Raw genomic sequence first — 13,472 nt, 5'->3', positions numbered from 1 at the left:
CTTAAAAGGTGTGCTAGGTGCACAAATGTTCCTTGGAGATGGAAAAGTGTGTAGCTATGCACTAGCACACATGTGCACCTTGACAAGGTGTGTATGGTGTGCATGCCTGCAACTATGTACTTGCACATTGTGGCATTGTGCAAGTGTGGGGAGGAACCAAAGTGCACACCTCTGAGGTGTGCACATGCCCATGTGTGTATGTGTGCATCCCTGGAGTGGGGTTGAAGTGTGCATCTGCACACTTGGCGCATGTGCACATGTGTGCACTTTAAGCACATGAGGTCTTAAACTTGACTTTTTTTCTCTATCTAATTGCTTGACCCTTCCTAATCAGAGATCGAGGTTTGACCTAGACCCAGGGGATGGTCCAAAATGACCAAGGCTTAGGACTAGATGCCTCACATCCATTGTGAAATCACAATAGGGGTGTCATTTGAGAATTTTAAGTTGGTTGTAGTGTTGGAGAGTTGTTGACCTTATTAGTTGGTGTGCATTAGTTGAATGGCCTAGGACCTCATCATTAGGTTCCAAGGAGATTAGGTTAATTAACAATCCTATTAGGTCAAGTGGAAGACCTAAGGTGACCCTAGAGAAAGCTAGGGTAGGAGCAAGACTAGTTGTCACATCAGATAAGCTTGAGTCATAAAAAAGATACACTATAGTTCTCTTGCATTGTATTTTTCAAATTTTGTGAACTTTTTTTGTTTAATTTATTCACAAAATGTTTTTTCACCACACGACATCCCTCTTGTGCATTCACCCCATGATGCTTTTTTTTAAATTGGTAAATAGAATCATCAATTTTTAGCTCAAGTCTTTTTAAAAAGATTCTTGTTGGTTACAATCTTGTTGAGAAGGTCCTCGAGATGTTGTACTTTGGTTGAGACCCTGTTGAGGTGAGTTTTCTGATAAAGGTCCTTGAGAATTTGAACTTGGGGCATAAGACCTTGAGATGATAAATTTTGTTGTTGGGAAGGACCTTGTAAGGTGAAATCTTGTTGAAAAAGATATGGTAAGGTTAACCCTTGTTAAGGAGGACCTTGTGATGAACTCTATTTTGGAAGACCTTGGTATGTTAATTTTTGTATAGGTCCTTGGAGAATTGGACTTTTTTTAATATGCCCTTGTAACTTGGCAAAGTATGTTGTTGTAAAGGACCACTTAGTCATAAACGATCACTTGGTGCTAAAGGACCTTCTAAGGTTAAACCTTTTTTAAAAGGATCTTCTTGGGCTAACCCTTGGTGAGGAGGTCCTTATTCACTAGAAGCATTCCTAAGTTGGTTAATATTAAAATCCATATGTAATTTAACACCTTGCTATGAAATTATGAGGAAATAACTTTCTTTATCTAGGTCTAATATTTTTTCCATTAACTTTTGAAACATATGGTATTTCATGGCATCCTAGATCTCATCTTTAGTTGGTTCATCATCCATTGAATACCTAGAGATCCTAACAAGTTTTGTGGGCCATGGATTTACATTGTCACTTGTTCCTTCGATGTTTTCTTCTTGTTCTTGCACTTTCAATTTTTGAGCCCTAGTTTGAACAACCATAAAAGGTAGAAAATGGAGATGTTGTTGAAATGATTTTTTGAATTATTTGGTTAAATAATTTTTTTATAAAGTGGTGTAAGTATTGACTGAATAATGAAAATCTAAGTCTATAGATGATAGGTATTCACTATGATATTGACGAAGATTATTCAAGATTTTGGTCTAAGTATGTTTCTAGATTAAGGATAATGGATCCTCATAACGAAACTCACTAAGATGTAAGTTTTATTTTCAACACTAAAAGTTTTGTTTTGATGTTTTCCAATTTTTATATGGTAGGCAAGAAGTATGTAAAATGGAAATGATGTTCAAACTATTGTTTTCCCTATCTGAAAGTTTTTGATGTTTATACAACTAGAAAAACAAGCTTAATGGATATCCACACGTGTTTTTGTTATTTTTTTAAAATGTCTCTAAGTGCTCTTTGTGGTGAATTCACATAACCAAATGTGTAGATAGAATGAACGAATGCACAATTATAAGGAATAAATGAGCACAAATGATGATTATAAATACATAGATACAGAGTATAAAAGCACAAGTATAATATATAGAATCACAGTTGTACTCACACAAGCATATATTTTCATAATAAAAGTGTAGATATATGTAACAGAAGTGCCAACATATGAGAAAAAGTGTGGTTATGTGAGTCATATGCACATATATAGAACAATTGTGCAATTTTAGTGAAAATTTAAAATTTTCCATAAAAGCTAAAGTTTTCACTTCGTTTTTGAGATTTTTCAATTTGTTCACTTTGTGATATTCTAATTTTTCACAAGAAAATAAACATACATGTAAAGTATCTAAATGAATCCCTAGTTATGTTTCTAAAATATAATGCATAAACATCTTATAATCCTAAATTTGGCTAGGACAATATATGATAAATTCCCACATGGACTAGGTCCAGACCTGCTAACTCAGTATGGATAAAATGGTAGCTCAGAGACACAAGTTCCCCCTTAACGTGCATTCACTTCTCAGTTACACCAAGATACAAATTCTAAGGGTAGCAAAATCCAAAGGAACCACTATCTCACAAAAAATCAATGAGAGGCATGTGATGTCCTTAGGAACCCTTAATGCCAACGAATAGAAGCATTTTGAAAATCCAAGATAAGGTATTTAGTAAAGACATCCATTTGGAAGGATATGCTTTCAAAAACTTATATCCATTAAGTAGACCCCTCAGTCTACAAAGGTTAGGCTCTATAGGCTTTAATGCACCATGTGATCACTAAGAGAGAATCACATCTTGTCATAGCATCATCCACTCCATGTGTCTTTAGCCCCCATGTATTTTTGTTTATAGTGGATCGGAAGAGCTTGTCCTTATCTCGATACCACTTAGGTCATACACTCTTACTGATTTTGATAAAGAAATGCTTGGGAGGTGGGCCCACTAAATATTAGTGTACATTTCTCTTATACCCAAGTTCCATGAATGACAAAGGGAGAGGATACATTTTGTACTATTCTTGGGAAACAAAGATGTGCCTATTAAGCAAAATACAATAGGCAAAAAAAATTACTCTAAAGAAGACACGCAGAATTGAGAAACATGTCATATTTTAAGCCCAAACAAAGGTTATATTTTTCATTTAACGACCCCTTTAAGCATCTACAAACAAGGATTATTAATTTTCTTCTTAGGAGTCTTCAATATACGTCTTGCAAAATAACCTATAGTAATACTAGAGAAAACAACAACTAGTTAATGTTAGGAATACAAATGAACTATGAAAAACTAAAAAACTACATGTCAAAATAGAAGCATAGAAACAAAGAACGCACAAACAATTACAAATAATACAAGTGCAACTAGATGACAAGCACAATAGTATCAAAAGGAAGTGCAGAAAGAGGAAATGAATGCGCAAAAAAATAAAAGCGCAACAATTTAGTATGGAAGCAAACCATGCTGAATTATTGTATAGAAAGAATATAAATGCAAAAGTATGGGATGTATGTGTATTTCTAAGGAATTGAAATTTGAGAACTTTATATTTGAGGACTAAGTTTTTTGTCAAAAAGGATGACAAAAGTTGTATATCTAATTGTTGATGTGGATGATCTACTTGAAACTAGTAACAATAAGATATACATTATAATTGTGAAATGAGAATTTAAACAAAGATTTGAAATTACTAACTTGAGACATATTCATGATTATTTTGGTATTAAGGTAGTTAAAAGCTCTAGTACAAATTTTCTTCATCCATAAAAAGAATTAGTGAACTTTAATCAAGATTGACATATTCTATTACAAAGCACTCACTAATTTATTTTTTATGAATTGTAAACATCATATTGTTTGAAGATAAACAGCAATAACAACTTAATTAAAGTTCAAAAAAAAAGAAAATTATTGTTGGATTCATCTCTAAATTAGTGCAACAACATAGAGGAAATCATTTGATGATAGCAAAAATGGTTCTTTGATATCAAGAAATTGACTAGGCCAAGAGTAATTAATATTTTAAACGGATATAAATGGAGACACGGGAGAAATGAATTGAGAAACTTCATGTACGAAACATAGAATAAATAATTCTTGTGAAGTAACATTTTGTCACAGAAAAGCTTCATTGTCAGAATAATGATTTTTGTACGGTGGAGCGTAGAGGTTGAGACATGGTGTGTTAGGAAGCTGCTTGAACCAATAAGTAGGTGTCAGAATAAAAAAAAATAACAAAGTCAGGATGGCCGAGTGGTCTAAGGCGCCAGACTCAAGTTCTGGTCCTCTAACGAGGGCGTGGGTTCAAATCCCACTTCTGACAAATACTCTGTTATCTCCTGACATACAAATTCCAGTATAAATTGAATAACACAATACTTAAAATCAAACGAGGGCATTTGGTCTAGTGGTATGATTCTCGCTTAGGGTGCGAGAGGTCCCGAGTTCAATTCTCGGAATGCCCCACTGCTGTTAAGACAAGGTGTTAAAACATTATGTTTCGAAAAATTAAAATCCAGTTTTCCCTTTCTGTACCTTCCGGGAGTGTGTCAAACAAATTAGTAGATGCTATTTTCATTCGCCTACAAGCAAATGGTTGGCGTGCTTTAACGAAAATGTCTGTTCTCTTTATTTCAAGATTAGCCAAACAAATGAAATAGTGAAGCACAACGCCGACCTTAGCTCAGTTGGTAGAGCGGAGGACTGTAGTGGGAAACAAAATCCCTAAGAAATCCTTAGGTCGCTGGTTCGATTCCGGCAGGTCGGATCTTTAATTCTTTTATAGCTGCCTTCGCTTGTTTCTCACAGTTGTATATTTTCCTATTTCTTTTCAATAACGTCGTCGAGAATCTGAATTCTGAATTCTATTTTGCTTGTTTGAAAAATCTGCGCATGCATTTGTAAAGGAAAAATCAACTCGCAAATCCTAGAATAGATTATTAAAGGATATATTTGTGGAATTGGAATTTTGCTTGTTTGAAAAATCTGCGCATGTATTTGTAAAGGAAAATCAACTCGCAAATCCTAGAATAGATTATTAAAGGATATATTTGTGGAGCAGACCAATTCCATCAATATTTAATTAGTTTTTATTTATATGGATAAAAAAGTATATAGATGTTAATTAGCTTGGGGATGAATATAAAATAGAGGTGATTTTGAAAGTAAACAAGAAGTATAAAAATCAAGAAGTGAACATCTTAAATATACAAAATTTTATCTTCTTTATCATATTGAATCAACATGTTGTTACAAATTTATCCACTTCTCTAAGATGAAGATGGATCGATAATTTAAAAGACGAATCCCTGAGAAGGGGAAGAAAAATAGAACTTCAAGATATCAAACGATGAAAATATATGAAGAAATGGTTGTTAGACCTTGTCACTTCTCTAAGGTGAAGATGGATCGATAATTTAAAAGATGAATCCTTGAGAAGGGGAAGAAAAATAGAACTTTAAGATATCAAACGATGAAAATATATGAAGAAATGGTTGTTAGTCCTTGCCTTATCTATAAGGCAGGGAATTAATGTTCCCCGTGATGGTCAATAATTAAATTTTATAACCGAAGTCAGTATAAAGCTAAAGTTTAGAAATAAAATATTTTTAAATTAATTTCCAATCAACAAATTCTTCTTTTTCATTGGCTAGTAACATTTTCCTCCAGCGGTAAAATTGATTTTCTAAGATCAAAAATTAGAAAAATGAAATTCTAGAATGTTCTTCAATCATTGTCCATGGCCATCACCCTCCTCTGCGCCTGGAGAGGTTCAGTCTCACTTCACTCTCAATCACAAACAACATTCTCGGCATGGAGATGGAGACCTTCAACTACAAACTGCAATTACACCCTGATTTATGCCTCTGGATCAGGTATTTCTGGTTCCATGGCCCAGAAAAGTTCTTCACGACGACATTGCAGGAGTACATGAGCATAGTGTTCGACACAAACATGTCACCAGAAAAATGTTCTCACACAAACTTTTGCATGCAGCCTTCGTTTCGCGGATGGGTATCAAGTCCTCCCATACCTCGACTTGTCAGAATCACAGCACAGGAAGTCGTCAATGGCCATGCCCAGTCTTCCCCTAACACAACAAAAATGTGACATAAAACTGGAGGTAATTCCATACCAGAGTCTCAAAACCCGTGTCTTTCGACATTGCCCTTTATCGTGGTTTTATCTCAAATAAAACCCATATCTTGTGTAGCAAACACCATCGCCACGGGGGGACACTCTTAGAGGAACGCAAACAAAAAAACAATCCCTAAATGATGTCTTCTTTAAGCTGAAAGGCATAGAAAATTGGTGCGTTGCCTTCCCGCAATCCCAATTCTAGAACCAGACGGTCACTTAGCTAATCAACTAGGTAACCTCATTGAAGAAAAATTTGGTTGTCATGCTGACTGTGATAGAAAGTGGAAGCCTGGTGCGGAGATTGAGACCAGAATAAACTTTAGAACCAGCCCATCTCCGGAATTACAGAAAGTAAACTTGATATTGCATCTACTTTGGCAGTATTTGATACTAATGACTCAATTTCGAGCTTGGGTTCTATGGAATCACCTGGATCCTCTCAAAGAATAAGCTGGTAGAGGTTTACATATGAGACTCCTAATGATGGGATTGCTTTCATGTCTCAGAAAAAGAGGGCATATCAGAAGTTATTTGACAAACTCCGATTCCGGATTTAAGCAGTGAGTTAGAATCTATTGATAAAAACCATTCTAAGGCTGGACAAGAAGAAGACAAAGATTCCCCTAACCTACTCTTGAGATAAAGAGATTTGAATATTACAGTTTGACATAAGCAACAGACTTCAGATTGGATGAAAAAATTATTGGCCTTGAAGGCCAGACTGGGGTAACTATGCCTAAGGTTTGCATCACTTGCTGCAAGTTGTGTAAAAGAGTATTAATAGCTTATTAAAAGTTGAGAACTTCTTTCAATGGCAATAAGTAAGTCTAAAGGCCCAGACGTCTAGTACACAACATACCTCACCAACTCAATGCTAAGAATTGAATGCATGTAAGTTACGATGCCATGTGGGACAAAACAACAAACATCAATGATGCAAGTTGGAGGTTTAAACAAGCCACAGATCAAGTGTGGAAAGCTGTCAAGTAAATCTTTATATTTTTTTCATTTGTTATTTATAGCTTTTAAATAATCATATAAAGGAACACATTATTATTGGGAATGGTCTGTTGTTATCTGTGACCATAATTAGTTGGATTGATAAATGATAAAAGTATGTACTTAGAAGAAGATTGTTGGCTAAGGCACCATTACTTGCCAAAAGAAAAGAAATGTGTTCATTCAAGCATTGCTAGTATTAGTCGCCCATAAAGTATATGATATGAAAAAAAGAGGGTCATAGAAGAAGTCATGTAGGTTTATGAGAGCCTGAATTGATTCTAATTTGACAGAAATGTGCACATTGATAGTGACACTAATGTTGAAAGGTGTTTGGAATCTGTGACCCTTACCACAAGTCTTTTAAAAACTCTACAAAAGGGCAAAAAATGAGATATATTTAAATAATGTTGTAAAAGAAAGGAATTGTTCCAAATGCATAAGGGGCGATATCAAACAATACTATGTCAATGAAACATGCTCATTTAGAATCGTGGCAATCACTTCTGCAAATCTCTATAAACGTGGCAATCAGTTGCGATAATCCATGTAAACATGGCAATTAGGAAGGAAGATTCAAATGGTCATTACATTTCAATAAATCAAATTCTTCCTAGATATACTTCATTTATTAAATGTTTCTCCTTCGATTGAGAAAAAAATTTAAAAAAAGAGGATAAGTGTGCATTTATTATTTATCAAAATATATGACAAATTGTCAAATCATGTCAAACACAAAGGACCACCTGTAGAATGCTACTAACTCTAAACTAAGAAAACATTTCGATCATAAAATTCCTCTCCGAACGTATAAATTAAAAATTAAGAATTCTTACCAAATATGAAGCAAAGATGTAGTAGGTTTCTAAACCTGGTCACATAATAATATAATTTTTTAATAAATAGAGTTCATGACTTCCCATAGAGTTAATAAATAGAGTTCATAGGCTTCTATATTGGCTGCGATATTTTTAATTTATTTATTTTTTAAAATCATGAATGATGAATATTAAATACTTATGTAGATAGGTCTTTAAACTAATATGAGCAGTTAATATTGCAAAGAAGCCATTATTCTTTTATATATGTTGTACTTAATTAAATTTTAATTAGAAACTTCAATTACTTTATACTAGATTATTATATTTTAATAAATGTTAAGAATTATTAAAATTTAATTATATTAATGTTAATATATTTCTACATTCTAAATACTACTATCTTTTTTCTTCATGAAAAAATTAGAAATTTTAACTTATACACACAAAATATTTTTCTATAAAATTACTACAAACATAAGAGTCTCAAATCTTCATATGTTAAAACCCAAGTCACGAAAGCACATATTCTTATTCTTTTTTCTTTTATGCATACTAATATATTAAATTTATATTAAAAGATAAATATGCAAAATAATATTGATATTTAATTCTCACTATTAATTTATAACTTTTTATTGTAAATATATTTTTTAAGAATTAATCATCAACCATTTCTATATATGTAAAAAAAATAGTATAGAAATAGGTCTTCATTTATTAAAAGTAGACCAATATCAATGGATCCTCCAAGTGTCAATTTTAAAAAGTTCTTCACACTCTACATCTTCTACATAAATCTCCTTAAATGCGAAAACACCTAAACCTTAGCTTCAAGTTCTCGATTCACCAACAAAATTTCGTCAAAGAAATTAGCAAATGTTGACATACGAATTACTAGTTTTAGGTGCACAAAGTTAGCCCGCACTTCCCACATAAGGCAGGTACTTTGGCTCCTTCAAAGCTCTTGTTTGACATGCTCCCATGTGTTGGCATATGGTGAAGAACATTGTGTTAATATGGCAATGGATGTTACACAAAGATATATAGAAGACAAATGGACAATGTATTCATTGCATGTATTGGCATCAAAGAAAACATCAAACAATAGTCTGCCTTCATGCATAGACTAGCACTCAAATAAACAATAAATATAATGGGATACCCCAACGCTCTTAATGAATATAACATGCTTGGTAGGTACGTGGTGAGAAAAGAATCAATCATAGAGATAATTTTCCATCACATCTCATGGTGATTGATGAGTCCATTTCTCCTCTTGGGATTTGTGACAAGGGCTTATCCGCCTCCAATGTACTATAAGTTAAGTGGTTGTATCAGGCATTGACAAATCAGTGTTTTGCTGCAATGGCAACCACACTTTACAAGTGGTATCAGAGCTTAGTCACATGCTCGAATCTTCAGACCCTCGGGTAATGTTGAAGGGGAGATTGTTGGAAATTTGTTCTACACTCCCCTTAGGATTCATGACAAATGCTTAACCGCTTCCTGTGTACTATAAGTTGAGTGGTTGTATCGAGCATTGACAATTCAATCTTCACTTGTTTCTCACCGTTGTATATTTTCCTATTTCTTTTCAATAACGTCATTAAGAATCTGAATTCTATTTTGCTTGTTTGAAAAATCTACGCATGTATTTGTAAAGGAAAATCAACTTGCAAATCCTACAATAGATAGGATATATTTGTGGAGGAGACCAATCTCATCAATATTTAATAAATATTTTTAATATATTTTTTTATTTACATGAATAAAAATATATTTTAATGTTAATTAGCTTAGGGGATGAATATAAAATAAGGCTGATTTTGAAATTAAAGAACAAGTATAAAAATCAATAAGTGAGCATCCTAAATATACAAAATTTGTATCTTCTTTATTACATTGAATCAAAATGTTGTTACATATTTATCCACTTCCCTAAGATGAAGATGGATCGATAATCTAAAAGATGAATGCCTGAGAAGGGGAAGGAAAATAGAGCTTTAAGATATCAAATGATGAAAATATATGAAGAAATGGTTGTTTGACATGCTCCCATGTGTTGGCATATGATGAAGAACATTGTGTTAATATGGAAATGGATGTTACACACCGATATATAGAAGACAAATGGACAATGTATTCATTGCATGGATTGACACCAAAGAAAACATCAAACAATAGTATGCCTTCATGCATAGACTAGCACTCAAATAAAATTTAAATATAATGGCATACCCCAACACTCTTAATGAATATGGCATGCTTGATAGGTACGTGGTGAGAAAAGAATCAAACATAGAGATAATTTTCCATTGCATCCCATAATGATCGATGGGTCCAATTCTCCTCTCAGGACTTGTGACAAGGGCTTATCTGCCTCTTGTGTAATATAAGTTGAATGGTTGTATGGGGCATTGACAGATCAATCTTTTGGTGCAATCGCAACCCCACTCTACAAGTGGTATCACAACTTGGTCACAAGCTCGAACCTTCAAAACCTTGGGTAACACTGAGGGGGAGATTGTTGGAAAATTTTTCAGCACTCCCCTCGGGATTCGTGAAAAATGCTTAACTACTTCCTGTGTACTATAAGTTGAGTGGTTGTATCGGGCATTGACAAATCAATCTTTTGGTGTAACGACAACTCTCTGACATGATCATGGTGGGTTCTACAAGAGACTTCCAAAAATATGTAGCGCACAATAATTGTGCCTCGATATACACCAATACAAACATTGGATGATATATAACAATAATGACAACCATGAGTAGGCACAATATGGGCCAAAATATTACATAAATCAAAATTTTGAAGGTATTAATCATATATATATATATATATATATATATATATATCACAAAAATAAATTAAAAATGTACAATTCTAGCTATCAACTGACATACAACAATTATGCAATATCTTTCCAAGGTTTCAATAACATAAAAGCATGGTCATTTTGCCTATTATAGGGAAGGATGGATCCTCCAAAGATAAGTGATGGATGACAAAGAAGACTTTGACAATGAATTATTGATGTTAATGTTTAGCTTTTCTATTTTATGTTAAAATGCAATATTCTTATTGTGTAATGTGTACATGTGAATCAATTTTTTCTTACACAAGGCCTTATTTATTAACAAAATGGAATGGGATTCATTAGAGAGAATAATTTATTCATGAGCTAAGAGATGGAAGTATGTTCTTGGTGTTGGGAGGGATTAGATAACCAAGGCCAAAGGCACACCCAACTATCCAAGCCACTTCTAAGAGTAAACACAATGGAAAACAACAAAAATAAAAAAAATAACAACAACTTGAGGAGATAGAAGAGGCAAAAATGCCTTAAAGATTAATCAAAATATCAAATACATGCCTAGTTGTAAGGCCTTCTGGGTTATGGCTAGCATTACAATTCAAACTCAATCCACAATGATAAATTTTGCATTCCTACTTGCTTCTGCTCTTCCTATTCTATTTCCCCCTAAATCTCTACCCAAGATCCCATTAAATACATGCATGACCACAAGTTGGCCTGATGAAAATACTAACTAGTTAAACCCTTACATTAAATGTCAAAACAAGCAACAAGTCAGCTCTCAGCAAATATCTATCACAAAATTGAATGCAAAGGTCGGCTCCAACTAGAAACTGCACACAGACAAATCAGTTAGCGAAGGACCAAATGAAATGTTGTAACTTAGAGAACTTGGCAATCGAACAAACTCGACAACCAAAGGAACTCAGTAACCACTCTAAACTTGAGAACCAAAGGAACTTCGCATCAACTACAAAATCGAAAAACAAAGAGAACTTGACAATGCAAGGCATTCCAACTCAAAAACAACTTAGAAACTCGACAAACATGTAGGATAACAATGCAACCTAGGATGCTCCTACATCAGACAAATGAGGTTAAAAGAAATGATTCTCTTGAATCATTAAGATGTCACAACCTGAGTTGAATCCAACTAAGATTGGGAAATCCATGTAGCATCTTCAACTGGTTTGTTCTTCCACTTTACCAAATATTGATAGTAATCTTCTCCTCTTGTGCTCTTACCAACTCTTTGATCTAGTATCTGTTCAACCTCTTCAATCTTCTTCTTAGGATAATTATCTGATACAAAAACTTCATCATCTGACTCATGATATTTATACAAATCAACAACACTGAATATAGGAGATGTATCCATATCATTAGGTAACTCAACTTCATGAGCATTACCACTATCAAACTTTCTTAAGATCTTACAAACTCCAAACTTATTCATCTTCAACTTACTATGTGTTCCAATAGGAAATCTTCCTTTCTTCAATGAGCCATCACCTCGTCACCAACTTCAAAAATATGATACCCATGCACAAGGAAATGACCTTTCCTTTATACCAAGTCCTATTAAAAATTATTGAGTCAACCTTGAAGATTTCTCAATTTAAAATTATAATATATGACCATCTTAAGATATTACACAATACACGTTACATTACAATATTACATCTTTTCAAGACTACAATCAATATTTCGACTCACAGTCTTCATAACTTTTAATGTGATGAACATTTGATCATGCTAACTTAACCAAGTCATCTTCAACATGTCTTCAACTTCTGTCTCAACATGCTCAACCATATTCCATCTTGGTTAGAAGATAAAATCTAAACAATAATGTCTTCTTTCCATAAACAGTTTCTAAAAGGTTTTGTCCAATGCTCCTCTCGGGATTTATGACAAGGGCTTTACTGCCTCCTATGTACTATGAGTTGAGCGATTGTATCAAGCATTGACAAATCAATCTTTGGTCCAATGGCAACCCCAGTCTACAAGTGGTATTAGAGCTTGGTCATAGGTTTGAATCCTCAAACCCTCGAGTAACGCTAAAGGGGGAGATTTTTGGAAATTTGTTTAACACTACCCTCAGGATTCATGACAAGGGCTTAACTACTTCATGTGTACTATAAGTTGAGTGGTTGTATAGGGCATTGACAGATTGGTCTTTTGGTACAATGACAACTCCTCTCTAACATGATCATGGTGGGTTCTATAAGAGACTTCCGAAAATACATAGCTCACAATAATTGTGCCTCAATATACACCAATACAAACATTGGATGATATTTAACAATAATGACAACCATAAGCAGGTATAATATAGGCCAAAATATTATGTAAATCAAAATTTTGAAGTTATTATATATATATATATATAGATGTCACAAAAATAAATTAAAGATGTAGAATTCTAACTATCAATTGACATACAACAAAGTAACATCTTGTCAAGGTTTCAATAACATAAAAGCATGGTCATTTTTCCTATTATAGGGAAGGATGTATCCTCCAAAGACAAGTGATAGATGAGAAATAAGACTTTGACAATGAATTATTGAGGTTGATGTTTAGATTTTTTGTTTTATGTTAAAATGCATTATTTGATTATTGTGTAATGTGTACATGTGAATCAAATTTTTCTTACACAAGGCCTTATT

The 13,472-nt window shown here is 33.5% G+C and overlaps 3 non-coding genes across 3 annotated transcripts; all 3 read left to right on the top strand.

Moving 5' to 3' along the window:
* The first annotated feature begins 4,260 nt into the window (after positions 1–4,260).
* TRNAL-CAA (transfer RNA leucine (anticodon CAA)) lies at positions 4,261–4,344 on the top strand. Its single transcript has one exon. It is a non-coding gene; the product is annotated as a tRNA-Leu (tRNA).
* Positions 4,345–4,414: 70 nt separating this feature from the next.
* TRNAP-AGG (transfer RNA proline (anticodon AGG)) lies at positions 4,415–4,486 on the top strand. The gene has a single exon. It is a non-coding gene; the product is annotated as a tRNA-Pro (tRNA).
* Positions 4,487–4,693: 207 nt separating this feature from the next.
* TRNAY-GUA (transfer RNA tyrosine (anticodon GUA)) lies at positions 4,694–4,788 on the top strand. The gene is made up of 2 exons: positions 4,694–4,730; positions 4,753–4,788. It is a non-coding gene; the product is annotated as a tRNA-Tyr (tRNA).
* Positions 4,789–13,472: the final 8,684 nt, after the last annotated feature.

The sequence above is a fragment of the Cupressus sempervirens genome, chromosome 8 (assembly GCF_028749045.1).
Source record: "Cupressus sempervirens isolate cs-2001-9-10 chromosome 8, ASM2874904v1, whole genome shotgun sequence".
Taxonomy (NCBI): Eukaryota; Viridiplantae; Streptophyta; class Pinopsida; order Cupressales; family Cupressaceae; genus Cupressus; species Cupressus sempervirens.
The sequence above is the reverse complement of the archived record's forward strand: the minus strand, read 5'-3'. Positions and strand labels throughout refer to the sequence as shown.